General features: G+C 35.6%; 2 long non-coding RNA genes across 3 annotated transcripts; one reads left to right on the top strand and one right to left on the bottom strand.

Annotated features, from left to right (window-relative positions):
* Positions 1–16,835: 16,835 nt before the first annotated feature.
* On the bottom strand, positions 16,836–18,500 carry LOC126865886 (uncharacterized). Its single transcript, XR_007689709.1, has 3 exons — positions 18,256–18,500; positions 17,748–17,981; positions 16,836–17,596 (listed from the first exon to the last, which is right to left on the bottom strand). It is a non-coding gene; the product is annotated as an uncharacterized LOC126865886 (long non-coding RNA).
* Positions 18,501–22,394: 3,894 nt separating this feature from the next.
* LOC126865860 (uncharacterized) lies at positions 22,395–25,340 on the top strand. 2 transcript variants are annotated; one of them, XR_007689701.1, is made up of 6 exons: positions 22,395–22,561; positions 22,890–23,231; positions 23,613–24,357; positions 24,570–24,665; positions 24,742–25,020; positions 25,096–25,340. It is a non-coding gene; the product is annotated as an uncharacterized LOC126865860 (long non-coding RNA). The 2 variants fall into 2 exon arrangements; XR_007689700.1 differs by lacking the exon at positions 22,395–22,561 and having other exon boundaries at positions 22,583–23,231.
* Positions 25,341–25,612: the final 272 nt, after the last annotated feature.

The following is a 25,612-nucleotide window of genomic DNA, read 5'->3' as shown; positions in this document are numbered from 1 at the left end:
TGTAAGAGAAATTTCCATTCAGCCAAAGGTGTACTTACAGATTATAGATTCCTATACGACTCTCAGTAAAAATTTATCCGCACTCCAGATAGTTAAAACTTCTGTCGACCGTATTGATCCATCTGCACTCTTCGTATGACGTCAATATCTGTTCAGTGCTGCTGCGCAGGTTTCTTTGTGTTACGTCAATTCGTTTGTGACCGTTGCGCGAGTAATGGCGCTTTGCAATGGTGATTTGCAGGAAAACAGTGCAGGATGCTGTGATTCGTTTCTTGTGGTCGGAGGTTATGTTTGATGCCTATATTTATCAAAGATTTAATGCACATTATGGAGAAAGTGTTTTGTCACGAAGTGTGTTTGAATGGGCACAAAAGTTCAAAGAAGATCGCACAAGTGTTATGAAAAAACAGCTGGACGCCCGTCCACATCCACGATGACAACATTGAACGTGCTCATGAACTTATGCTCTATGGAATAGACGAGTGACACTGGATAATGTGGCAAATCATTTGCAAATCAGCCACGGCTCTGCTTATGCAATAGTGCACGACAGATTTGGATTTTAAAAAGTTTGTGCGAGATGGATGCCGAAAAAGCTGATGAAAAGGTGAAGACGACGATGCATTCGTGGTTCGCAGCTCAGCCCAAAACATTTTTTAATGAGAAAATACAAAGGTCCTTCGGCAAATGGACAAAGTGTATACAGAAATCGAGTGATTATGTCAAAAAATGATGTATGTCTTTTTTGACAATTGCTTAAAATAAATTCTACACCGACAGAGCGGGTAACTTTTTACTCACCCTCGTAAGACACTTAAATTTCCAATCTATTATGATGAATAAAAGAGCTTATACTATTAAATCTAATTGTATTTTGTTGCATGAGAGTACACGTGTATGTGATGTACATTACCTTTATATCCCCTTGAACGCTTCAATATTGCGCATATATACTATATTTTGTACAGCTTCTATAAAATTTCGTATGTTTGTTTAGGCTGTTAATCTAGAGGCTGGAGTACAAAGAAGTGGCACAATGATGTGGGCTGATGACATTTATAATTATCAAGGAATCACCCCTACATTCGCTCAGGTATATATCGTTGACTATAACGTATTTAACATATATGATTGTTAGAATATTAATAATTAATTTTTAATTCTATCAGAATTTTAATGAAACTGTCCCTTGGGAAGGAAGAACTGATACCTTGATATCACGGTTTGTACATCCTATATATACGACAAATTTTAGAACATTATATAACGAAGAACCAGATCGTCGTGGCCATGTGATGTGAATAAAAGGACTTGAATTTGATGATATTTTTATAATGTTAGATAACATAACTAAGTATCTTCACAGTAAGATAGGATGACATGGTTTACATGATCTTAATGTTGTTCACTCGAGTGATGATATTATAAGGAAAAGCGTAATATCACAGGTAGGATGATTCATAATTTAGAACTACTAACTCATGTATGTATTAAAAATTAAAGAAATATATTAAATTTTATAGGATATTTATGTTTAGTAACCAGTAATTCAGAGATTGGTATTCATGGTTACTATAACGAGGCTGTAGAAACGCACCCTTTCTTCTTTGCAAATGGTCCTGTATTTATGTCTAAGCCGAAACTGGAACCTCTGAATAATTTAGATTTATTCTTGTTATTTTCTAAAATACTTATCTACAGTATACCATAAGGAATGATACCGTATCGCACCTAATCAAGTGCCTTAAGAAACATCAACAGGATATCACAGTAAGTAATCCCTTATCGACAGATATGTAAGTAAAAGTTATGTGTCATTGTTATACACAATTATGTGTTAGTGTTATACACAGTTATTTATCATTTTCTATTAATTCAGTTGTAGCCACTACAATATCTATGACACTGGTAGTAATTATAAGAACAATAATGATGTTCTATAAGAGGAAATGATGATTAGGAACAAAAACTTACAGGTAAGTCAAAGTATATGTTATTTGCCATTTGAAAAGAAAGTTACTAACTTGGAATTTTTTGATAAATAATAATTGTGCAAAATATATTGGATTTCAAATTTGTCAAAAATTGATATTTAAGAAGCATTGTAATAATATAACATTAATATTTTGATTTTTCAGAAGATATCATGCGGTGGATGGATAATATGCAAAAAATATTAAGCAGTATATGAATTTTCCTATTGCGTAGAGATAACAAAATGAATTTTAAAAAATGTCGACACGGTAATAAGAAATAGCATCGTGACAAAGAATATATAAAGACAGTTTCATTTTTTATAAATAAAAATTTGTTGTTCCAGATTTTGAAATACAGTGAAACGTTTAATTAGTATCTTAATATCTTTAAATAATTATTATTTTAGAATCAATTGTAATTGTATCATACGTACTTTTGAATTCGTGCAAGAACATATGTAATTTTGAAGTAGTTATTATTAGGAAACTGTTAGACGCGAACAGTATGCGAAAAGTTAGTATGCAGTGTAATAATTATCAATCAAAACACAAGAATTAAATTCTTGAGGAAAAAATTTCCGGAATTTCTTATTTACATGATTATAGAGAAATCCATAATAAAAAGGAGCTGCTTTCTAATACTTCGCTTCCTTGTAATGCCTACGTTAACAATAACGAGGTTCGACTTTTTGTTTTTAGAGGGATACTGGAAAATTTGAAAGTACAGTACCATTGGGAAGAAAATCACGATATTGAAAACGATATTTGCAAGTAAATTTCCAAAAAATCTGTTTTCAAATTTTCGCTTTCTATTTCACATTAAAAGAAAGGGAGGGCTGCCTTCTTTTTCTGCAAGACAAAACAAACATTCTGAATCTCGTATCAATGAATGATGTCAATAAGTTATTTTTCTTTTCAGATTGAACAATATTCCAGATTTATTCATAATTTCATACTACGCGAAGAATAGACTTTCATAGGTATATAAAGGAAATATTAAGTATAGGAAAACTCTTTTTCGTTGTAGGTGACATATGCTTCACGGTTGAACACATGTATTTTTGAACACATATAAATGAAAAAGTACTCTTATGGAGAAAAAGAATTGATACCTTCGATTGACATTAGATAATGTATATAAACTTATGAACAATCACTATCACTATCAGTTTGTATTTTAGGTGCACACGCAGATTTGTTGGAGTTCTTATAAAATGTACTTCCTGTACGAACGTTTTATTCTTCCAAATTTTACGATACTATGTCTCATATGATAACTATATGGATTAAACGTAATATAAATGATCCGAAAATAGACTCGAACGACATTAATTGTCTTTCTATTTATACCAATATCGAAAATACAAGTAAAGCTGGAGCAATAGTATGCAAGAATGGACTATTTATTATTTTAAACCAAATCATAGCATATTCAGAATGCACAGTATTATCATGAAATGTAAATGAATCAGTTGTAAACGAACGATTTTACTGTAAAATCGTTGCCGCCTTTTTTTCATCTGAAATATAGCAGCAATGAGTACATTCTTTTAATATATAATAAAACGAGATATCTTTATAAAGTTACATATGTCATCACTGGTAACTGTTATCTCGTATGACACCAAATATACCGTTAGTATGGAATGATATTTTTATGAAGATATACTTTAATGATAGATTTTATGAATGAAACGTTATATAAGAAAAATTATCTCTTGTTATTCTATGAAGTGTAGTAGCTAATGAAGATTAATTTTACGAAGTATTAGAGCAAAAGAGAATTAAAAAATTAAAAAGATCTAAATAAGATTGTTCGTGTGGCTTAATTATCTCAATTCTGGTACACCACTTGTTACATTCTAACTAATTAGCGCTAAACAATAACTTGCAAATATTAAAGATATTAACACCTAAAGGTTTTCAGGAAATTTTATAATATTTGATTATTGTATATCTAGTCATTGATTGATAAAATTTCTTGTATAAGCATAGATCGAGGTTGACGTCATACGCAGATTGCATATCATTGACAGGTATCGTTTTAATTTATTTTATGGCTAGAATCGTTTGAATATTATACGAATAATTATTTCCATTCGAACGATTAATAAATCACGTACCTATAAAAGATATATTACGAAAAAGAGGTGACGAAACAAAAAAATATTGGAAATTCCGTTGTCATTAGATCAATTACTTTTGCAATGATTTTTATTTCCATGTAATTACATATGAAATGGGTAATTCATTAACATCTCCTCGAATCGAATATAATTCGTTACACTTCACAACGATTCAAATAATGGACGGGAAATATATAATAACTTTCCTGTCCTTGCGTTAAAATAGTACTGTACAAATCAGATGATACAACCTAACCCCAACCTAACCCCAAAAAACCCAATTACATCCACATTGCATGACAGCACACTTGCAATGGATTTTTGTGATTTCAATGTCACAGACAATGACACAACTAATCAGAACACGTTCGAGGCTATAGACATTGAAATTACCGCGTGTTTAATACGTTTAAAGCATAAATCTAAATTTCACGCGATTATTTCTTTGTACATTGTGAAACTCTTAAATTATCTTAATCGAATAAATAATCCTAATGTAATAAAACATCTTGAAATAGACCTAGATATCTGAAACAGAAACTCGAAGGATAAGAAATCCTAAAAGGTACTAATCCTAAAATAACAAACTCCTAAATAATAAACAAGTGATAAAACCTGTTATAAATAATAAACCTTACCTGGAATAATCAAATCCTAACTAATCGAAAATAAAATAAGGCAAGCAATTCTTAATCTTTCAAGTAATTTTTCCGAAAACACAGAAAGATAGAGAAATTAAAAAGACGCAGCACAAATTGCAGCACAATGAAAGTTTCGGAGCGATGAATACGATCGTATTAAACTAAATAATTTTCAAAAGTGAAATTACACTGAAACGTATATCGATGATATTTGTCATTTCTACGATCTGTTTCGCTTGATCGTGCTTCTTTTCTGATGTAAATTCAATTTATAATACGAACTAAGTTTCCTTTATTATTATTAGTCCTGCGTCTTTTTAATTCGTCACTTCTTTTATTTCAGAACAATGACGGGCTCCAAGATGCTGTTCGGATGTTTGGCGTTAATTGCTTTTCTGCATCCATTAGTTCACGTTTGTACTTCGAGTAGTACAGCTCAAGGTTTGTACTTCGAGTTGTCTTTTTCCATGCACTTCAAATTCCAATACGATCTGGTCACGTGGCCTTCGTACAATTTCGAAATTTTACCTGTTTGGTAATCGTCAATGAAAAAAGAAGTTATGCGTGACCTCAACACATTGAAACAATTTTTATGATTTTTTATTTGCCGGTTGGTCAGCAAGTTAATGGAAAAATTTCACTTAACTATTCGCGTTAATCTCTTCGGTTTAACTTTTGGGAAATGCTTCGTTAGCTTCGGGAATATTCCAACGATTCGTTTTACGTACAAAATAAGCATGATAAATATTACATCACGGTAATGTAATATCGGAATATATTAAAGGTGTAATTTTGTTCGATTAATTATAATTTATTAATAATGGATTGAAAATACAGATATTAGTTAGACAGAGAAACGATGTTTGATTAACAGGAAAACTAAATGCAACGCTCGTATTTACAACAAATAACTTGACAACTATTTGGTAACTCTCTCTCTCTCTCTCTCTCTCTCTCTCTCTCTCTCACTAGCAACTCTAACACTCGACAACACTCGCAACTCAATTCTAACGACTCTATGCTTCGACGTCTCGATCAACTCTGATTCTCGCAACACGCACACTTTTCGATTCGCTTTGGATAGCGAAACCGTCCTTCTTCTAACGTTGTCTATTGTTTCCCTCATACCTATGTAAGAACTACCAACTACGTGCCTTTAGTCACGTAGGCACTCTTAAATGTAAACGAACCACAGAAACACGACGTACACGGTTTTTCTATTTTCAGCCGATCTCCAATCAAAGCTATTCTACGATATTACAATCGGCCTTTCCTGACAATCACATCTGCCCTCAGATGTGCTCATCATCGCCGCTCGCACTTACATCACTATCGTCAGCATTCCACCATTTCATGTGATCGGCTGCCGTGGAAGTTGTACGTGGCCCTTCGTGCTCCCCCTCTCGCTGCACTATGCATCGGTCATTTCGCAGGACTTTTATCACCCGATACGGTCCAAGAAACTTCGGATGCAGCTTTAGCCCGGGACCCCTCTGCATCCTCTCGATTGCCACTAGATCTCCCGTCCTGTATGCTGTCGCCTTCTTGCGTCTCCTGTTATACGCCCGCTTGTTTCGGATTTGGATCTCCTCAATCCGTCTCTTTGCGTCCGCACGCAGCTGATCTCGTTCCTCTTGGAACACCGCGGCCTGTTCGTCCTCGATGCTACTGCTCCTCTTTCGCTCTTCCTCTATCTTCCTCTCCGTTGTTTGTTTACCCATTTCACTCTTGTCAGGGGCTTTGATCGTCGTGGCAGCATCGTGACATTTTCGTAGGCTCGGTTCGTACATGGAAGACGTTAACAACTTACCATCTACCGAGACTATGATCTCTTCTTTTTCGAAGGTCTTCACGTTCATCGTGTCCTCGACAATCCCATCGTCGTCCTCGTCATCCACATCCTCTGTATATCGATATTATTGGAGGGATTCCGCACGTGCGACTTCCCTTGTCTTTTCGTTCGCCTTGCATTCACTCTCTTCGAGTCTATCCGAAAACTTGAAACAACCCTCACATCCGCAACGCTATCCTTCTCAGTAAATTCGCAAATATCATCAACAACATCCTGTTGCTGTTGTTTAGCCAGATTCTTCCTCCTCGTGATGTTCGCTAAGTCCTCCTGCTGGCCGCAAGAATCCGACGAGGACACCATCTCGTGGTCCACTTTACCAATCACCACGTGTCTTGCCACTATTCTCCGTTCCTCCGACACTTGCTGCACAGCTGCCCGATACTTCTTCAAAACTTCTGCTAACTCTTCTTTATTTTCTTCCAATTGCGACAGTAGCTCAGTTCGTTCGCGACTAGCTACATTAACACGATCTTCTGCTTCGGAACGTTGCCGCAGTACTTCCTGCAACGAAGCCTGCGTCTCATTCGGTTCTTGCTCCAGTGCCTGTTTCGCTTTAACTGCAACTGCTCTAGCGCATTCTGCATCTTCTAACTGGTTCTTCAGCTGTCGTAAAGCTGCTTTACCCGTCGAGTCACCTTTCGATCTCTCCAGCATCGTTTGAGCGTCTCTTAGCAATGCTTTGGTTCTCTTCAAATCTCTTTTTAGCCTATGTTGCATGTCCTTAACGTGTGACAAATCTATCTCACTCGCCTGTGTCTCTACATCTATCTTGAGGACTTCCGGACACTCATCGGGATTTTCGTCCTTTATTCTACTAATAAAAGATTCTCCCCCTTTTATACTTATTTCAACAGTGTCCAAAAAGTCTGCGCCAATAATAAGCGAATGTTGCATCACTGTGTCTGGAACTACGTGTATGGTTATACAGTACGACTCATTGTCTATAATAATGTTCGTGGAAAATTTCCCGAGCGTAAAATTCCTTCCGGAACCGACACCGCCAAATCCAACGATTTCCCGACTTAATCTGGGCGCTCCGATTTTCACATGCTGATCTGCTCGCATTAGAGTCAGCTCACTACCGGTGTCTATCAACGCGCTCAATTTGAAATTTTCCATCTTAACATCCTTACCACGCCTTGTTTGTAACGACCGAAACACGCTGTAAACTTTTTTTGAGGGCTCACCCAAATTGTCGCAACTTGATGCGATGTGTCCGTACTCCCTACATTTGAAGCAATTGTAGCATCGCGTCTTCCTCGCATCTCCAGATCGACCGGGTTCCTTGTTCCTCTCGGTTTCGGACAGCTTCGCCACCGGCTTTACCCTGTTACTCTTCGGCTCCTCAAATTTCGTCCTCATCTCCATATCTCTTTTTATCGCTTCGTAGCGCCTGAAACGCTCTTTTAATTGCTCGATATTCCTGGCTCCGTATAGCACAGTCTTGTTCGCGACCTCGTCGGGAATGCCTTGAATAATGTAGTCTATCAAGGATTGCGTATCAACCCTTCCTTGTTTTGCAATCCCGCACATGTGATACATATATTGTTGCAGACTCTCATCTGCTTTCTTCTTTCTATGGGATAACTCGCCATGTATCTGTTGGTCGCTTACTACATTTTCAAACTCATTCCTCAACGCCTTTTTTAGCTTTGCCCAGGACTTCGCGCATCGTTTTTGTCGTACGAAGGCCTGAGCGGAGCCTGCGAGTAATTTCTTAGCATAGGCCACCATGTGGGCGTCTGACCAACCCCACACTTCTGCCATTTCCTCGAAGTCTTCCACCCACTGATTTACCCTCAGCAGATCATCCCCGCTGAATTTCTCTAATGAGTCTTCCACGTCTTTAAGACTCAACATCGAACCGACGCATACCTTCTGCTGCTACTCATCGCGGTCCTGATACACCGCTCGCGTGCCTCTCCTGTATTCTCGCGCGCCTTGTTTATCGTCCTCGCCTTCACTTTCGTCGGAGCTCTCTTCTTCCGACGATACATCGTCTCCTTCTAGGGCCGCCTGTAGCCGCGCGCGTAGTTCGGATTTTCTTCCCGTTACCTTCAACCCCAAGCTAACGAGACGCGCTCTCAGCTCTTTCGTCCTCAGCTTCTCGAGGTCTTCCTCTCCCTCTTGACTGCGTTCGGCTCTCTGCTTGCTTCTTAGATCTCGCTGGTTTGTTGGTTCTTCGCCACGCTTCGAATCCTTAGGAGTAGATCGACCAGGTTTGCACGCTCTGTTCAACCTGGCAACCAGCACTGATCTCGCACCGGATATAGGCAGATTCATCTGTGCGAGCTTACTCCTCAGCTCCTCCAGCGTCAAATCCTCTTCACCCGACAATCGTTCGTCTTCAACGTTTGCCATTTTATTCTATTCTTTTCTACTCCCGCAGAAATAGCTCCGTTAAATCGTATCGTTTCTCTGTCTTATTCAATCCCGGACGAGCCCCCACTTGTAATATCGGAATATATTAATAATGGATTGAAAATACAGATATTAGTTAGACAGAGAAACGATGTTTGATTAACAGGAAAACTAAATGCAACGCTCGTATTTACAACAAATAACTTGACAACTATTTGGTAACTCTCTCTCTCTCTCTCTCTCTCTCTCTTTCTCTCTCTCACTAGCAACTCTAACACTCGACTACACTCGCAACTCAATTCTAACGGCTCTATGCTTCGACGTCTCGATCAACTCTGATTCTCGCAACACGCACACTTTTCGATTCGCCTTGGATAGCGAAACCGACCTTCTTCTAACGCGTTTTTAAAACGCGATGGCGCTATCACTTTCTAAAAGCGTCGTCTTTACATTTCCGATGGCCACGGGCACACCCGACTGCCAGATATACAATGTATTATAAGAGTATCATTACCATACTTTTCATGAAAAGAGCAATTTTTCTTGATAACTATACTCTGTAACATAGATTGAAGTCGCTGATTTGATCCCTCTGATATCGTTGTCTTATGAGAGTCTCGCCTGGTCTTGATTGGTTCTGTTGACTCTTATCGTTGTGAAAAATCGATTCGTTGTGTACCTTTTTTGTATAGAGAATTATTTTGTGGTAGAATATAATGTTGTAATATTTGTGGTCTTTACTTTACTAATTTTGTCACTGAGCCGCTCTTTGGTTCGTTGAGCGATTCATATTCCGCATATATTCCGTACTTGCTTCGCTTGGTACTTTTATAATTTTCGCAGTTACAATAAAAAATTTAATTCTTAACAGATTAAAGATTTAACCTCTTGCTTTATAGTGTACAATAATTTTTTTTTTTTTTTTTTTTGTATAGGTTATGTGATCCATAGTTTGAGTAAGTAGTACATATATATATATATATATATATATATATATATATATATATATATATATTTAAGATTAATATTTTATCAGTTTCTGTTCGTAACAACATCGAAGTAGTCAATAAGTTTGAAGAGTATAATTAAGGAAGTTATGAAGCAAGAGGTTAAGAACAAATTCTGAAAGAGGTTATGTACAACTCAGTAGTACTGCTTTACATTACTTTGCGAATTACTTTTCAAGCATAAAAATAGTTTAACAGCCACTTATAGTTACTTCCTTACCATTACATTCATTAAATTCGTTTGATTTTGTAAACAAAATAACCACGCTGACCAGTCTCTTATTTAAAATAGAATTATTTTGTCATATATCCAACAGTTTACTTTCTCTTCGCTTTGTCTCGTATTACGACTTTATAACGGTGTTTCTTTAAACTTTAAACGATCGTAATAAATGTATTTACGGACGATGACTGATATCTGGTCTGTCTTAAAGTTGCAACTAATTAGTGCCCCGTTACTTTGGACGTTATGAAATGTTGTATAACCAAAGACTTATCTTCTCTTTTGGTAGTTGCATAAGAGAAGACTGAGCCGTTGAAACGCTCGAATAGATTAGCTGATTCGCTTAACGTATTTTTACTTCCGACGAGCTAAACACAAGAGCAGAAAGCACATAAGGAATAATACAGAAACGTCAAACGTATACAGAAATATATTTCGTAAAAGCATTAGTACGTAACATGTCTTTATAATTCTATTTATGTATAGTAAAATGGCTTGTATCCATTTTCATGAATTATAACTGACATTTCAAAGCATTCATGTAGATATGTAACTCTCGTTAATTAATAATTTAACAATGCGTCATGAAACGTATCATTTTCGTTTCTTCCTTTGTTTCGTTATACACAGGAACGAATTTGTAAATAAAGATGTATAATCAACGATAACATATGACAGCGAGTATAATAACTGTCAGCAAAGGAAGAGGTCGGTAAAATGATTGTGGTTGATTTCAGTGTATCGGTAAATAAGCTTTGACAGACGTTGCCGGGGGACTCGGTGTCGGTGAAACCGCGTCGATGAAATGATTGTCAGTAATTTAAAGATAACCCAATTTATTGATCTGTCTCCCCTTCATGGCGTTGTACGTCTCTCTATAAAACATATTCTACCTCGGAGGGCTGAAAAATTTAACTTGGTCTCACTGGACTGGACTGTAAGTAAGAAAATTGAAATGCAAAATCCACGTGTGAGCGCAACGGTTTAGATGGAAAGTTCGATAGGACAATTATGTATATTAGCCTGAAAGAAAGCTCGTGGCTTCGCACGCAACACGTAATTTCCCTCGCTGAAATAATCCTATTACAACGATACGATTTAAAATTTTCCTTAACAGACCTCGCAATGTAATTCTTCATCTACAATTTTTTATTCGGCCTGAAACAAGAGACTTTCGAAGCCTTATAGAGTCTCGCGAATCTAAAAGTCAGGTTTCAACGTATTTTCGCGTCTTATTCTATAATACTGAAGACATTAAAGGTGTTAACGATTATTGTCTCACTATGTACGTACATCAAACGAGTACTTACGTAAGAGACGAATGGAAATGGAAACAGCCGAGAATAATTGAAGATAATTTGAATACGTTCCAGGCTATAATACAATTTCTCGTGAACCGTAATTGATTCGCAGAAGGGAATTGCTGCTTCTCACGACTAGCAAAGTGTTTCGCAAAAAAAGAAAAAAAAGAAAAATGGTATCGGAAGGATAGAAAAAAAGCGGTGGCCTACATCAAGCAATCTTCATGCCGATAATGCATTTATTATTCAGTTCGTTCATTTTCTATCGCGTAACAGACACTGGGATAACTGACAGAACGAGCGTATAAATCTTGCATCTCTCAACCTGACTTCTCCCAATTCGCATACTTCCATCCTTCGTATAAGTGACAATGAATCAGAAGAGTTTCATAGCAATATTGAACAACATACAGTCAACTACAACACCATTAGATACATCCACCATACAGTCAACTACAACACCATTAGATAACAGCAATACAATAGATTATAATTTTCTACGTGTCATTGATTCATCATCATCATTTTCCATTTTTTTAGCATATGTAAAAACGTATCTGACGTAATCTTACCTCGCTCTTTGAGTAAAAAAATCCATTCAAATGAAACAAAGGGAAAAGAAATAAGAAAACAAACACTCACATATGAATCTTCATTACATAACTGTATGTACTCCTCGAGGTATAATTACTCAGACACGTTACAGCGTACCTTCTTCGTTCCCTGATGGCTGATGTTGATCGTTGACGTTTATAATGAAAGAATTTCGTCAACGGCGCCATCTGGATCCTTGTTGAAAAATTAAAATAGCCGCAACAGCACCATTAAGCTCATCACCCAGAGTAGCTTTTGTTGCTGAGTCGTGGAGGAATTATTATCATCAACGACATAAACTTTACCAGTTCCGGTAATGTTCTTCATGTGGTCCAGGCATTCGAACTCGCAACATCGCTCTCCAACACGGAATTTCTTGCATGTCTGTAGTAAAAAGAAATCAATGTCATTCCGACATATATATCCACCGAAAATGCGCTCTTGTAGACAAACGCTCGATTCGCGTCATAGCTTTTAAAGCTTGTCGCATCTCAATCCGTTGGAAAAAGTTTTTCCTGTAGCATATTTTATTTTTACGAACCAACAAGGTCTTTGTTTATTTCCTTCTGCTTTTGCTCCAATTTCCCCATTGTTTTTTCAAGGATAGTATTTCAGAGCCACTAGTCAAGTTTATTGTAACAATAAACGTACGTTTCGGAAACATTTTGTGCTGTGAAACAGAATACACTAAAGTTTGAAGGTCACATCGATTTTCGAAAGTTTATAAATGGAGGTGTATGACAGTATCACCAGCTGTTGCTGTCCAAGTAACTCCAACATCGAAATACTACAACGATTCCAATCGAAAACGCTAAGAGCCTTAATAGACGCACCTTGGTATGTTACCAACGAAACCATCCATCGCGACCTCAAGATACCTACAGTCAAAGAGGAAATAGCAAAATATAGCGACAGATATAGCAAAAGAGTCAACAAACACCGAAACCCCCTAATCACTGGACTACTCGATACGACGGACCAGATTCGATTTCTTTTTACTACAGACATGCAAAAAATTTCGTCTTGGAAAGCGATGTTGCGAGTTCGAATGCCTGGATCACATGAAGAACATTACCGGAACTGGTAAAGTTTATGTCGTTGATGATAATAATTCCTCCACGACTCAGCAACAAAAGCTACTCTGGGTGATGAGCTTAATGGTGCTGTTGCGGCTAGTTTAATTTTTCAACAGGGATCCAGATGGCGCCGTTGACGAAATTCTTTCACTATAAACGTCAACGATCAACATCAGCCATCAGGGAACGAAGAAGGTACGCTGTAACGTGTCTGAGTAATTATACCTCGAGGAGTACATACAGTTATGTAATGAAGATTCGTATGTGAGTGTTTGTTTTCTTATTTCTTTTCCCTTTGTTTCATTTGAATGGATTTTTGTACTCAAAGAGCGAGGTAAGATTACGTCAGATACGTTTTTACATATGCTAAAAAAATGGAAAATGATGATGATGAATCAATGACACGTAGAAAATAATAATCTATTGTATTGCTGTTATCTAATGGTGTTGTAGTTGACTGTATGGTGGATGTATCTAATGGTGCTGTAGTTGACTGTATGTTGTTCAATATTGCTATGAAGCTCTTCTGATTTATTGTCACTTATACGAAGGATGGAAGTATACGAAATTGATAAAATTATTAATAATATTTACGAAGAGAAAGTAAACTGTTGGATATATGACAAAATAATTCTATTTTAAATAAGAGACTGGTCAGCGTGGTTATTTAGTTTACAAAATCAAACGAATTTAATGAATGTAATGGTAAGGAAGTAACTATAAGTGGCTGTTAAACTATTTTTATGCTTGAAAAGTAATTCGCAAAGTAATGTAAAGCAGTACTACTGAGTTGTACATAACCTCTTTCAGAATTTGTTCTTAACCTCTTGCTTCATAGCTTCCTTAATTATACTCTTCAAACTTATTGACTACTTCGATGTTGTTACGAACAGAAACTGATAAAATATTAATCTTAAATATAGATTGAAATGAAAGCTTGTCACGTAAATGTGTGTGTGTGTGTGTGTGTGTGTGTGTGTGTGTGTGTGTGTGTGTGTGTGTGTGTGTGTGTGTGTGTGTGTGTGTGTGTACTGCTTACTCAAACTATGGATCACATAACCTATACAAAAAAAAAAAAAAAAAAAAATTATTGTACACTATAAAGCAAGAGGTTAAATCTTTAATCTGTTAAGAATTAAATTTTTTATTGTAACTGCGAAAATTATAAAAGTACCAAGCGAAGCAAGTACGGAATATAGGGATATAGGAAGCGATGGGGAACAGCAAGTAACTCCAACATCGAAATACTACAACGATTCCAATCGAAAACGCTAAGAGCCTTAATAGACGCACCTTGGTATGTTACCAACGAAACCATCCATCGCGACCTCAAGATACCTACAGTCAAAGAGGAAATAGCAAAATATAGCGACAGATATAGCAAAAGAGTCAAGAAACACCGAAACCCCCTAATCACTGGACTACTCGATACGACGGACCAGATTCGCAGGCTGAAGAGGCACTACCCGCTAGACCTAAACGTTAGATTCATTTAATTATCCAAATTAAGCTAATGCACTTACTTATAATACTTATAAATTATACCTATCTATAATAAGTATTAACTTATTGTAAATAAACAGCCATGTCACTGCGCCACGCCAGAAAAATTACTGAAAATTCTCAACGCGAGAATTGATTGTAATTCCAACAAATAAATAAAAAAAAAAAAAAGCTGTTGCTGTCCCCAAGCGCCAAAATACGTTCTGACTACTATTTTATGTATCTCACAGAAGTATGTCTTCATTCATCATCTCCCATGCCATCCACCAACGTGTTCTTAACATGTTATCTCCTAGTAAAATATTGATATTGAGTCAGATATCCAACTGAATAATCTTTTCGGTGTCTACTATAAGACATTTAAAACCAAGGCTCGTACACACGTGTGCTTATACGTCAGATGTAATACTTAACACGAAACCTGCTTATATTAATATTAAATTTATGCATAGTAGGATGTTCGACCTTTGTAAAAATGAAATTATAATACATACAGTTTCACCGTGGAAAAGTGAATCTTTCTAGCATGTCCACGCAAATGCAGCGGAGGGGAGGACTGTGCATGCACCAAACAACTTTACGTTCGTAATTTTTCACACAAATGTACAACTGTAGGGAAATAATTATCTCTGATTTTTCGGATGTTAGGAATCGACAATATCGCATAACGGAATGCTGTGTTCTACGTATTCTATTTTTGTTACGAAAGTGGTACAAACGAAGTCCACGTAAGAATAGTACAACAAAATCGGTTGAGGTTAGGTTATCGTGCAGATATCGCGGCTTTTGCATTGGAAATCACGCAACTGCCAGTCTCGTCGTTCCTTGTAAACGAAAGAAAGGTATTGTAATCGGTCGGAATTAACATAAAACTCGTCGCATGCGACCATATGGCCTGAATGTTGAATAAACGAGAGTAGAGCGCGAGCTATGTGATTCTAACCGTTTAGGCGGAAACTAATGATTGTAACCAGAGCCGAGATATATGCCAATATTACTTTGCTCGACAAAGCGTATAAGATGAGGAGAGAATCGCGATAAGGTAGAACAAGAGACAGATATTCTCTACGTAAAGCAAGTCTGTCAACTAGATTGAAATCCTATAGCTATAACTACAGTGAATCCATATTCTGGCGAATTGTCTTTTCACAAATGAAGCTTCTGAAGAACGGAATTGATACAATAACTACTGTTCATTCATAACTACTGTTGTAAGAATCTATATATTTGTCTATCTATATCTATATATATCGATCTATATATATTTGTCAGAATGTCATTTTATCAAAAAACCCATCCTCTGTAATCATAGTTTAACGAAGCATAATTAATAGAAGAGGTAGAGCGTTAAGTGGAGATGATTTAATCACAGTTAAGTAGATAAATCTCTATATTAGTCTCTTTAATTAAAATGTCCTACGTTTTATTTGCGTCATTTTTTTTCTTCATCCAATTTAAAATGTTTAAATAACAATAGCCTATACAATATAATTTTATGTAAAAAAATTGATTATACCATGTTTATTACAGATATTTAACATTTTTGTGTACATACAAAATTTAGATTATACCTCGCTTGAGAACAAAAATTCTATTTGTTTTCCTAACATGTACTAATAATTATTGATCAAACTAGAAAAAGCTGGAGGAGATTACTTAGGAAGATTACTTAGCATCTTATATTCCTGGCAAGAGAAAATGAAAAATTCGTTTCTTCTCTTTGCTTCCCTGTTCCTTCTTTCCTCCTTTTTCCCTTTTTACATCGCGTTGTTTTACATCGCAATTTACATTTATTTGTAAAGTTTGAATCTTCTCGATATTGAAGATGTTGAAGCTGTAAGTATGTATTTCATTTTAATCCATTCGAGACCGAGATTTAATTGTAAGACGATACCTAGGTGTCGGTACGATCTGAATGTTTAGTTAGAATGATTCTGTGTTTTACTCTCTCCAGGGTATCCTTTTCATACTTTGATTTTAAATCGATGACAATCTTAAATAGTATGCCTCATATTTTTAAAATATAAAATTATATACTATGTTATTCTATAATGTATTATGTACAGTCATATATATATATATATAATAATTCTATATTGAAAAAAATATGAAATTAACATGATATATACATTACTACATAAGTTATATATAAAATATGTATACTATACCCTTGCCTACTGACTGATATGAATTTCTTTCGGTCTCGAATGCGTTAAAAGAGAGCGCAAAGAAGGCGAAATTACTTATTGTAATTAGTAAAACGACCTGAGAGGCAGACAGATACAAGAAAGAAGGAATATTATATTAGCGGCATTATCATGTTTTTGCTCTCTTTAAGTCTTTCATCGAGACAGACAATCTACAGGTATTAATCGACCAATTTCTCCAAGCTGATAACTTCGAATTGATGTTTCTATATAAGAAGTGTTATGTGTTAATCTGTCTAAATGTTTAAAAGGTGTTATAAATTAAATGTTGTTAAACGATACGTAATTGCCTTTTGATCGTAAATTTTACTATCAAGGGGTCTTTTATGTATGCGTAATCATTGTGAATTATAACAATTTATGTGATCGATATTAAAGGTGTTTAAAAGCATGTAGTTTTTTTCTATATTACTATTCTCCTATATTATTATCCTATATTATTATAGCATTCCTATATTATTATAATATCCAATTACATGTTGATACACAAGATATACAGATTATTATTTATAACGTTTTGGTTTTCTTAATTGAGTCATTCATTTAGTACAAATGATAAGAAATTAGTAATAATTCACAAAAAAAGGATATCGTAGTAGAAATATTATAAAAAAACATTTTCTGTTTTAGTGTAGAGTTACTCCTTCTTACAGACAGTGTCGTACAAATCTGTACGTCTCTGAGAAAATGTAGGTATCTGAGCCCTTACTTCCTCAACAACTTTTAGATCTGATAGAAAAAAGAAACATACGAAGTAATAAGTAATGCTTACTAATAAATTCAACAAATACAGAGGAAGATGGCTAAATCGATAAATTAACGAGACTAAAAATTAATTACATCATGGATCTCTCGCTTTTAATTTTAAGCTGTAAATTACCGATATCGGTGACTGCCATATTCTCTTGAGTTTCCAAATCGTAAAGAATCTTTCCCCAGGGATTGGTCAACTGTGTATGTCCCCATGCGACGTAACTTGCTTAAGGAACACGAGCCGGTGATATGCAGGCAACGTATAATTGATTATCATTCGCTCTGAAACGCTGAAGTAATGACCAGTGCAGTGGTCCAGTGGTCATATTGAATGCCGCTGGATATATCAGCATTTGGCAACCTAACCCAGAGAAGCAGGAAATATGAAGCCACCGAATACCAATTAACTTCGTAGTTGCACGGTTCACATTCCATCATTTCTGAATATGCGAGGACAGTCCTCTTATTGTGCTTTTAATTCTTTTATTTGTTTCATTTTCAGCAAATATACTGGTTTTTTAAATTAAGCTTCTTTTTATACAGAGTTACAGATTATATTAATTTTATATAGAATATATTTAAGAAAGATATTTAATTTTTTGCTAGTTAAGTATTGATCGATTAAGTTACTGTACCTTTGTTCCGATAAATGCGTGCCATTTCCTCGAATCTAATATCATAGCAAATGCCAATACCTATTTTGCAGCCCTTCACATCGAACGTCGTTAGGGAGTTACCAGGACTGAGTGAATCACTCTCTCGAAAAGTAATCTTATTAGGAATGTCGATGTCGAATAGATGTACCTAATAACATAAAAATGTGGTCGCTAATTCTATTGCTGCAACTTTTGTAATTTAATATCAAAGTTACCAACTCCTAAACTTTAATTATTTTTTATTTAATAACTGACAGCGTTTTTATCACTTTCTTTTATTAAAAAATCTTATCATTTAATAATGTTTAAAAAGGAGAAAAAATAAGTAGAATAATATTTTAAGTATGTGAAAAATTTATACAACAACAAACACATTACAACAAAAATGGGCGTTTCCCGTATCATAACGTATTTTATAAACCGTAAATTATAGAATTGGTTATAGTATACGTATGTACATATGTATATTCCTAAATTATTCCTAGATAGAGTCACTTTCTTCACCCCAATATTTTCAAATTCAAAGCCATAAAGGAATATATTACTTACCTTTCGGTGTTTTGCTATCAAAGTTCCATCGGGACCCCAAATAGTACAGGTATTGTACAATTTAGCGCCCTCTATTTCAGGCATCGTACCACCAACTACATAGATGTTGTTTTCTTTAGCTGCGTTCGATGAAGCAACGCTCGTTTCACCATCAGGAATACTCTCGGCGTATTTTGGAAAGTACTCTGCATTGCAATATTTCAATTAATGAAGAATAACTGTCTTTTGTTCCAACCATAAATTAAATTGAAATGTTTGTCAGTTTTTTATTTTTTAAATTATTAAAATAACTAAGTTTTATATTTCGACTTAATTAAATATGCAATTACTTAGCTAATAGTATATATAATAAATTGTTTCTACAGGTTCAAAATGAAAAATGAATATTTAGAAATATTTAATTACGACAATGCTATTTGTGTTAGCATCAGTGGCTTGTTACTCAACGACTTTGCTAGTACTTTTTGAAACATAAAGTTAGTTTTCAATTAACACTTATACTAGAGGCGGAATTATAAATGCAAAATAATTGATAATACTAATTTATAAGTACCTAATTATTAGTATCTTAAAAAATATATTTATACAAAAATCACGATAATCATGAAAATGGGGAAATCCTATATTCTCGAATCAATTCACAATTTATTTTGTATATTAATTAGATTCCGCGCTCATCAGTACGTACTCACTGGCGACATCGAGAAAATGTATCGGCAATTCCTCGTACGACCAGAGGATCGGAAATATCAAAGGATATTATGGCGCAGCGCGAGTGGAGAAACAGAAACATATGAGCTTAACACCGTAATACTCTTATCATAGAAATAGAAGCAGTCCTCAATTCCCGCCCGCTAACTCCTATCTCCACCGATCCAAATGATCTCCTAGCCCTCACTCCCGGACATTTCCTCATTGGCGATTCATTAATGTGCTTACGTGATCGAGATTTCAGAGACATTCCATCGAACCGACTCTCCAAATGGCAGCATATCCAACAGCTTAAACAACATTTTTGGAACCGCTGGCATAAGGAGTATTTGAACGAGCTAACCAACCGCAATAAATGGAGCAAGGGTGGACACAGCATCCAAAAGGGCACAATCGTCATCCTCAGAGAGGACAACGTTCCCTCCATGCATTGGCCTCTGGGCCGAGTTATCAAGGTTCAACCAGGCGCCGATGGTGTCATCCGGACAGCTACAGTTCAGACGGCAAAGAGCATTTTGGATCGGGGCGTCAAAAGGCTTGTCCCACTGCCAATTCAACCCGATCTCGAGAAACCCGAACAACTAGCCACCGAGACGAAATAAGATGGGAACTTCAACCACACCTCGCTAGTTTGATCGGTACCCTCTCAACGGGGGGAGAATGTTACGCCATGCGGCTTACAATAGGTCATATTCTTAACTATCGATCGCGGCACTATAATGTCGCAGACGGATCGTCGCGTCTGCCCGGCAAACAAACATGGTTCATTAAGCAGGGCGACTTCCAGAAACGTCGACTCGTGGCCCGTATTTTACCTCGCAGTAAAAGAATGTGGCGTGATCCGAACGTAGTGGGGGTCGCCTTCCAGAAAAAACGAAAAAAATCGAAAGGCGTTCAGAACTTTTCGAGAAGTCGAACCGTCAACACATGTGGTATGTCGCGCATTACTTATCAACCAAAACGCAGTTACATTTTTTTTGTTCCATTTATATCTTTCTAGTTAATAAGTTGTTGAAATAAACATTAATTTATTTGTGTTAATTCTGTGGAATTTCATTGAACTACCCTTATTATCATAATCGAAATAAGGGGATCGATCAGTTCGTGGCGTCGATTATTTAATCGTAATGGGAACTTACAACTCTCGTTGCCGTGCTATCTCGCGATCGCGTCTCTCCGCGAACGGTCGAAACAAAATGATTCACTAAAAACTGTCCTGAATTCCTAAGAATTTATTTACCGCAAAACTGACAAAGTGTTTATTTAAAACATGAGGTTGAAGGTAGTCCTTTTCTTTCATTTCATTCATTTTCATTTTCTTTCTTAAGTATGGCTAACACAATATCTAATCAATTAAAATTTTATATTTTCACGTAAAAAGTTTCTTTAGATAATTATTATCAACATGATGACTAACTCTTACGGATTAATACGTGTCTGTAGGGCAATCCGGTGGACTTGATCGGCCTTTTACTTCGAAAGTTGAGTAATCGGTGTCGCTTTCTTACGCATCTTTGAACTGTATAAATGTTTTAAAATTGTTTGATCCAGAATGTACCACACCGGACAATCAAGAAGGCAGGTGCCTTGACTACAGAAAATGTAAACCTCTGCAAGAAATATGGCAGATACAGTACCGTACAGCCACCGATTTTTATAGACGATCAGTGTGCAGATACCAGGGCAATGTTACGATCGTTTGCTGTCCGAACGATCCAAACAAAGAGAAGAGAGAAATTTTAATAAAAACTGTGTATAAGTATAAGGCTTTGCGACCACCATACTGTGGTTTTAGCAACGTCTCTCATACCAGGGTGGTCGATGGTAAACCAGCTGAACTTGGTACGTTTTATGTCTTTCTTTCCGATTAATAATAAGCCATTTACTGCAAAGAATGAACTTTAAAGGCATTAAACAGCACATCAATGTACATTTCAATTAGACTAAATAATAATGCTATGATTTTATCGGTAGTAACTTTACTTATTAACTTGAATTATTTCTTTCTTTTACTTCATGTTAGGAAGAGTATCTTTTTGCTTGAAATAAAAAATTGATATAGGAGTAATAATATGGATAGAGATCAAAAACTGTTAGGGCAGAAATTACACGTTTGAACTTTATAGTTCAGTATAGTTCAAATAGAAATTATATAGAATTATTTAATAATTTGTATTCCACTGGAATAAAAATTTAATTTCTGTCTTTATCAAATCTCTATTTCAGAGTATTTGTACGTATGTACTTATCGTCTGCTGTATGATCGAATATCGAATAGGTAATAATCGTTGTTACCCGTTATGTGAGAAAAAATTATGTATATTCACAACTATGACTATTGCATTTTAGGCGCTTGGCCATGGATCGCTGCATTAGGTTTTCGTAATCCCCGAAACCCAGACAAACCACTATGGAAGTGCGGAGGTTCCCTGATATCGGCTAGGCATGTTTTGACCGCAGCACATTGTGCACATATGGATGGAATAGAAAACATACACAATCATAATATTGTCATTCTTAGATTGGTGGAGGAGGTGCCATTTTCGAGTAAGTCCTCAAATATATATATATATATATATGCTATTGAGTATTACTGAAGTATCATATCCTGAAATTTCTTACTGTACACATATATTGTGTCATAAAGCGTGTATAATTCTTTCTCATACTTTTGGTCATTCGTTTCCTGCATTTTCATTTATTTTTTTATTTTTCAGGGTACGTATATCCCATTTGTACGAATGAGCAACTTCGTCGGCTATAACCCCCTTGTTGCTGGATGGGGAGCATTAAGATATAGTAAGTGATATCAATTTTATAATAAAATTAAATAGTTCCAGTCTTAAATATCTTTCTTATTTTCTTCGTAGGACGACCACGACGTAATGCATTAATGGAAGTACAAATGCCAGTGATTAAGAACGCCGAATGCAAAATAGCTTATTCCAAATTTCCTAATGCACCTGATATCACTGATGGTATAATATGCGCCGAACATGCTCAGGGTGGAGAGGATTCTTGTACGGTAATTAAGTTACAAAGTTACTACAAACTATACGGTATCTGAAGACACGTCGATTCGAATTAACATCAAATCGACGTCTTAAACATTAAAAATAATAGATAAACACAATTTAATAGTTTTGCCCACTTCTCACACCTCGTTATGGTATTTAATCTAATTTCCTTCTAATCTTAGTTTTGCTCAAAATACATATAACATGTACGTTATAAATTGGAGTATTTCAATACACAAATCAATAGAAGATTATTACTGTATATAAGTATAATTTCAATACAATTCGATCGATATATTTCAGTATCTTTGATTAAAAATTTAACGATCCTTTCAGGCTGACCGCGGCGGACCACTGCTGATACAACATGAATTAACCTCGTATTTAATAGGTATTGTGTCTTATGCTTATAAGTGCGGCACAGCTGGGTATCCCAGCGTTTACACTAGGGTCACATCGTACCTTGACTTCATTCTCCAAGCGATGCAATAATATGATATTACTGTTCCATAAATATCATTGTGTAAAAAACGTAAAGTTGGATTTTCTTATTGTGGAGATAAGAAACAGCTCAAATTTACATTGTTTTGTACGTTACAAATTATAGGCTTAAAATGTACGAAATGTAACTTTGAAACGACACTAATTTTTTACGCACGATAAACCTCCACGACTTAGGTATGTAAAGATGATAAACGTGTATTAATTCTATTAATTTGGTAATAATAAACCAACTTTCTGAGAAGTTCTGTAAATTTCGTTTCTGTTGTATCAAGAGAATAATGGAATATTCCACTTAGATCGTATACTTCTTGTACGTACGTACAAAATTTTCCGGCTAATCTAAAACACTTCATAAGATAGAGAGCTTCTGGAAATTCGGACACAGAGAGTGCATAAAATACAAGATAAGTTTCGTGTCTTTCAAAATTATTTTTTATTCGCTAAAAACGTCCTGTGTACTCATGCAATCACATGCAATTCCAATTCAATACACAGTTTCAGCATTTTTGACTATATGTAAGAGAAATTTCCATTCAGCCAAAGGTGTACTTACAGATTATAGATTCCTATACGACTCTCAGTAAAAATTTATCCGCACTCCAGATAGTTAAAACTTCTGTCGACCGTATTGATCCATCTGCACTCTTCGTATGACGTCAATATCTGTTCAGTGCTGCTGCGCAGGTTTCTTTGTGTTACGTCAATTCGTTTGTGACCGTTGCGCGAGTAATGGCGCTTTGCAATGGTGATTTGCAGGAAAACAGTGCAGGATGCTGTGATTCGTTTCTTGTGGTCGGAGGTTATGTTTGATGCCTATATTTATCAAAGATTTAATGCACATTATGGAGAAAGTGTTTTGTCACGAAGTGTGTTTGAATGGGCACAAAAGTTCAAAGAAGATCGCACGAGTGTTATGAAAAAACAGCTGGACGCCCGTCCACATCCACGATGACAACATTGAACGTGCTCATGAACTTATGCTCTATGGAATAGACGAGTGACACTGGATAATGTGGCAAATCATTTGCAAATCAGCCACGGCTCTGCTTATGCAATAGTGCACGACAGATTTGGATTTTAAAAAGTTTGTGCGAGATGGATGCCGAAAAAGCTGATGAAAAGGTGAAGACGACGATGCATTCGTGGTTCGCAGCTCAGCCCAAAACATTTTTTAATGAGAAAATACAAAGGTCCTTCGGCAAATGGACAAAGTGTATACAGAAATCGAGTGATTATGTCAAAAAATGATGTATGTCTTTTTTGACAATTGCTTAAAATAAATTCTACACCGACAGAGCGGGTAACTTTTTACTCACCCTCGTAAGACACTTAAATTTCCAATCTATTATGATGAATAAAAGAGCTTATACTATTAAATCTAATTGTATTTTGTTGCATGAGAGTACACGTGTATGTGATGTACATTACCTTTATATCCCCTTGAACGCTTCAATATTGCGCATATATACTATATTTTGTACAGCTTCTATAAAATTTCGTATGTTTGTTTAGGCTGTTAATCTAGAGGCTGGAGTACAAAGAAGTGGCACAATGATGTGGGCTGATGACATTTATAATTATCAAGGAATCACCCCTACATTCGCTCAGGTATATATCGTTGACTATAACGTATTTAACATATATGATTGTTAGAATATTAATAATTAATTTTTAATTCTATCAGAATTTTAATGAAACTGTCCCTTGGGAAGGAAGAACTGATACCTTGATATCACGGTTTGTACATCCTATATATACGACAAATTTTAGAACATTATATAACGAAGAACCAGATCGTCGTGGCCATGTGATGTGAATAAAAGGACTTGAATTTGATGATATTTTTATAATGTTAGATAACATAACTAAGTATCTTCACAGTAAGATAGGATGACATGGTTTACATGATCTTAATGTTGTTCACTCGAGTGATGATATTATAAGGAAAAGCGTAATATCACAGGTAGGATGATTCATAATTTAGAACTACTAACTCATGTATGTATTAAAAATTAAAGAAATATATTAAATTTTATAGGATATTTATGTTTAGTAACCAGTAATTCAGAGATTGGTATTCATGGTTACTATAACGAGGCTGTAGAAACGCACCCTTTCTTCTTTGCAAATGGTCCTGTATTTATGTCTAAGCCGAAACTGGAACCTCTGAATAATTTAGATTTATTCTTGTTATTTTCTAAAATACTTATCTACAGTATACCATAAGGAATGATACCGTATCGCACCTAATCAAGTGCCTTAAGAAACATCAACAGGATATCACAGTAAGTAATCCCTTATCGACAGATATGTAAGTAAAAGTTATGTGTCATTGTTATACACAATTATGTGTTAGTGTTATACACAGTTATTTATCATTTTCTATTAATTCAGTTGTAGCCACTACAATATCTATGACACTGGTAGTAATTATAAGAACAATAATGATGTTCTATAAGAGGAAATGATGATTAGGAACAAAAACTTACAGGTAAGTCAAAGTATATGTTATTTGCCATTTGAAAAGAAAGTTACTAACTTGGAATTTTTTGATA

The sequence above is a fragment of the Bombus huntii genome, chromosome 1, assembly GCF_024542735.1.
Source record: "Bombus huntii isolate Logan2020A chromosome 1, iyBomHunt1.1, whole genome shotgun sequence".
Lineage (NCBI taxonomy): Eukaryota > Metazoa > Arthropoda > Insecta > Hymenoptera > Apidae > Bombus > Bombus huntii.
This window is presented reverse-complemented; position numbering and strand designations above follow the sequence as displayed.